Here is a 4,169-nt window from a genome sequence, read left to right on the forward strand (position 1 = left end):
TGAGACTATGAGAAACAAGAATCGAATACAAAGAAAGGAAGGGCAGGGTAAACAAAGAATGGAAAAAGCAAACAAATTCTGGTCATGCACCCTATCCTGGGACAGCTCACCTACCCCGAACGCGTTTTCGCTTGCCGCTTCGTCAGGGGGCGTGTCTCAGGTCAGAGGAAGTGATGTATAAATAGATAGAGGGAGCCAATCCGTAGCGCCATAACAAAAAAGGAGGCCAGGATACAGGTGAAAATTATTAGTGTCACAGTCCTGCGTTCTACTATATATCCTATGCGATACCTTATTGGTTGGTCATACTCCGTCAGTGCCGCGCGCATAGTATGAGTCCTGGTCAATAAGATCCGGAAATGGGGAAGAGGATCACAACGAGGTCTGGAGGTATCACGTGACACTAAGTCACGTGATCCCCCAGCGCCGGATCAAAAAGAGATAGAAAGGAATGCTGCATCAGAACGAGGTCTGGAGATGTCACATGACATCAGGGAATCAGAATAGGACCAGGGGATCAGATCGAGACTGAGCTTGGTCACATGATCGCAAGTAATGCGATGCGATCAAGTCCCGCCCCTTAGTGATCGATATAAACATAAGAATAAAAAAGCCCATGACAACACTCGGGCAGCACAAGCCGGCACAAAATTACATATAGGACAGACATACAAAACATACAACATAAAACACCACAGTGATAAACCGTGCAAACAGGAAACTTACCCTCCACCACAAAAAAGTGAAAGCGTGATTGAAAACTGTGGAAAAAAGTGAAAAAGAAGAATAATACATGGTGGTAATAAATCCGTAATATACAATTCATAATAAATATTATTATATATGGACATAGTGACAAAAATTAATAATAAAAAACTAAAATCAACGTGAATATCAGTGGAGATTTATGACAAAATGTGAGTGAAATATATAAAAAGTGTATGTTAATGGTGATAATAGTATTTGATCAATGTGATCAAAAAAAGTGTAGAAAAAGTGTATAAAATAAGAGTGATAGAACGTAACTATACTAGTAAAAACAAATCATTAAACACTATTATTAAAAAATATATAATTAGATACATAATATTATAAAAATGACCATGAACAGTTAAATATTTTAAAGTGCATATGTGTTGATTATACAATTAAAAAAGTGCAAGTATGACCCCAGGCGACAGGGTAGAACTGTCCCCAGATAAGGTGCATGAACAATGACCTAATCCATTAAAGTACAACTTTAAATTGGCATGTAGACGCGGAATAGCTCCCAAACCTAAAAAGACAAAGAAAAAAAGGGGAAAGAAGAAAGAAAAAAGAGAGAAAGAAAAATATGATTAAAATCAATTAAAAGAACCAATGATAAAATCAACTAACCAAAAAGAGACACCTAACCAAGAACTAACACGAAATCCAAACTATAAAAATGGTGCAAAGCTAACATAATCGTTAAGGCCGTGGGGGTAGATGGTTTTGAGGCGGTGAATCCATCTCATTTCTAGTTGGGCTAATTTGATCTTCCAATTGCCTCCTCTACTCCCAATAAAAATGTGATCAATGCCCCTTACCATCAGACCTCGAGGGTCACAATTGTGGTGGAGCTTGAAATGTCGTGGAACTGTTGTGAGCCTTCGTAGATCCGATTCTTCGTTTGCCGCCAATATACTCAAGACGTGTTCCCTTGTTCTTTTCTTCAACTCTCTCGTCGTCATCCCTATATAGATAGAACCACAGGGGCAGGTAGCATGATAGATCACACCGATCGTATTACATGAGATGTGATGGGTAATTTTAAAACTCCTAGTTCCATCTGAATTCCGAAACTCTGTATCTCTACAAATGTTGGGGCATGCCACACAGTTGCCACATGGATAACACCCCCACTTTTGTTTCTTAGCAGTAAATGGTGAGGGCGTCTTCTGCCTATAATGACTAGTCACCAAAATATCCTTCAAATTCGGGGACCTACAAAAAGTAAGGGATGGATTCTCAGAAATATATAATTGTAAAACCGGATCCAATGTAAGGATTTGCCAATACTTGGCCAAAATGTCCCGTACTTGTGGTATCTGGCTATGATAGGTTGTGATGAGCCTCACCTGGTTATCACCATCTTTCTTAGGTTTTGATTGCAGAAGACTCTCGCGTTTAGTATGTTTGGCCCTTAAATATGCCCTCAAGATCCAATTTTCCTGGTACCCCCGTTCTCGGAATCGCTCCCAGAGTTCACATGCCCTTGCTTCGAATCCCTCATCTGTTGAACAGATTCTCCTTAGTCTCAAAAATTGTCCCATAGGGATCCCTCTGATGAGACTATGAGGGTGCGATGATTCTGCGTGAAGGAGAGAATTGGTAGCAGTTGGTTTCCTAAAAAGGTCCGACTGAACCAATCCGTCCTCATCAACTGAAAACGAGACATCCAAGAAGTCCATCTTGTGGCGACCTACCTTGTATGTCAACTTGATGTTTAAGTCATTTGAGTTAAGGTGGCTCATGAATGTTCTCAATTCGTCCTCGGTTCCTTTCCAGATGAAGATCACGTCATCAATATATCTGGCCCATGCTTCGACCCTATGGATAAAAGGGGGTGGATCGGTAAGAAATATGCTCCTTTCCCATGCTCCGAGAAACAAGTTGGCATAGGCGGGCGCACAGGCCGCACCCATAGCGGTGCCACGCATTTGTAGGTAGAACTTCTCTTTAAATAAGAAGAAGTTGTGGGTCAGGGCAAATCTTAGTAACTTCAATAGAAACTCACCTTGATTTTCATCCATTCCGGACATGAGCAGGAACGCCTGTGTAGCTCTGAGGCCATCCTCGTGATGTATAGATGTATACAGGGATTCCACGTCACAGGTAACGATCCACATATCAGAATCCAGATGTAATAATTCCATCCTGCGAAGAGCATCTGTTGTGTCCTTCAAAAAAGAAGGTAAGGTCTCAAAAATATTTTTTAGATTGTAATCCAGTAGTTTACAGATGGGTTCGCACAGGCTATTACAGCCCGAGACAATGGGCCTACCTGGTGGTGTAGAGGCTTGTTTGTGAACTTTAGGAAGTAAGTAAAATGTTGAAATAGTGGGATTCTCAATGAGTAAACAATTCTTTTCTTTTGTTGAGATGATGCCGTCAGAGACCGCCTGGGAAAGTAAAGATAATAGTTCACCTTTAAATTTAGTCAGAGGGTTGAAGGTTAGACGTTGGTAACAGCTAGTGTCTCTCAGTTGTCTATAAGCCTCCTTTTCATATAATGCGGATGGCCAGATGACAATATTGCCCCCCTTATCGGAGGGCTTGATAACAACATCTTTAATATTTCTCAATTGTTCAATAGCTAGCCGTTCAGCTCTAGGGCAGTTATTAAAGCCCCCTTTAGGGGATAATGTCTCCAAATCTCTTGAAACCAATTGCACGAACAAATCCACATTGGGTGATGTAGAGATGGGGGGGAACTTACGTGATTTCGGGAGAAGTGACTTAGGAAACCAATCCTTAATAGTTGGAGCCACTTCCTCCGTTAGTTCCTCAAGTGCCTGTAATGCCATCATCTCGTCTCTAGTCGTACAGAAAGATGCGTCGGTTTGGTGATGGAAAATCTTCTTATAGTTCAATTTTCTTGCAAATAAATGTATGTCCTTAATGATCTCGAACTGGTCAGCGCTGGAAGTAGGTGAGAATGAAAGGCCACGACTAAGTACATTGGTCTGTGTATCAGTGAGAATGACATTAGATAAATTAATTACCTTAAGAGCATGATGTTGATTATCCTGCTGATGAGATCTATTCATGCGTCTCCTGGTCGCAGGCCCTTGGTATGGTTCATGATTCCATTTCTGGAATCGAGGTCTAGATACAGAGGGACCCGATCTCACCGATGAATTATCAGATGCTGCCTCCGATGATGCCCTTGAGGAAACAGAGGTGCTTCTGAATCTTCCACCCTGGATGGTATCTGTACGTTTAGTAAATTTCCATCTGTAAACACGCTGGCTTTGGTAATCGTTAACATCCCTCTGAAATTTTTTGGATTTAACCTCCTGTATTTGTTTCTCCCATGTTATCAAACTCTCGTTCATTTCCTTCTGGAAATTTTCGCTATCCTGAGGGTTTAACAAATCGGTAAGTTGTTTCAATTGAGTCTCTATCTCACCTCTAATGATGTCCAA

The 4,169-nt window shown here is 41.1% G+C and overlaps 1 long non-coding RNA gene across 1 annotated transcript; it reads right to left on the reverse strand.

Annotated features, from left to right (window-relative positions):
* Positions 1-1,142: 1,142 nt before the first annotated feature.
* On the reverse strand, positions 1,143-3,593 carry LOC130302704 (uncharacterized). Its single transcript, XR_008852876.1, has 7 exons — positions 3,461-3,593; positions 3,026-3,143; positions 2,759-2,921; positions 2,448-2,571; positions 2,100-2,254; positions 1,569-1,714; positions 1,143-1,276 (listed from the first exon to the last, which is right to left on the reverse strand). It is a non-coding gene; the product is annotated as an uncharacterized LOC130302704 (long non-coding RNA).
* Positions 3,594-4,169: the final 576 nt, after the last annotated feature.

The sequence above is a fragment of the Hyla sarda genome, chromosome 1 (assembly GCF_029499605.1).
Source record: "Hyla sarda isolate aHylSar1 chromosome 1, aHylSar1.hap1, whole genome shotgun sequence".
Lineage (NCBI taxonomy): Eukaryota > Metazoa > Chordata > Amphibia > Anura > Hylidae > Hyla > Hyla sarda.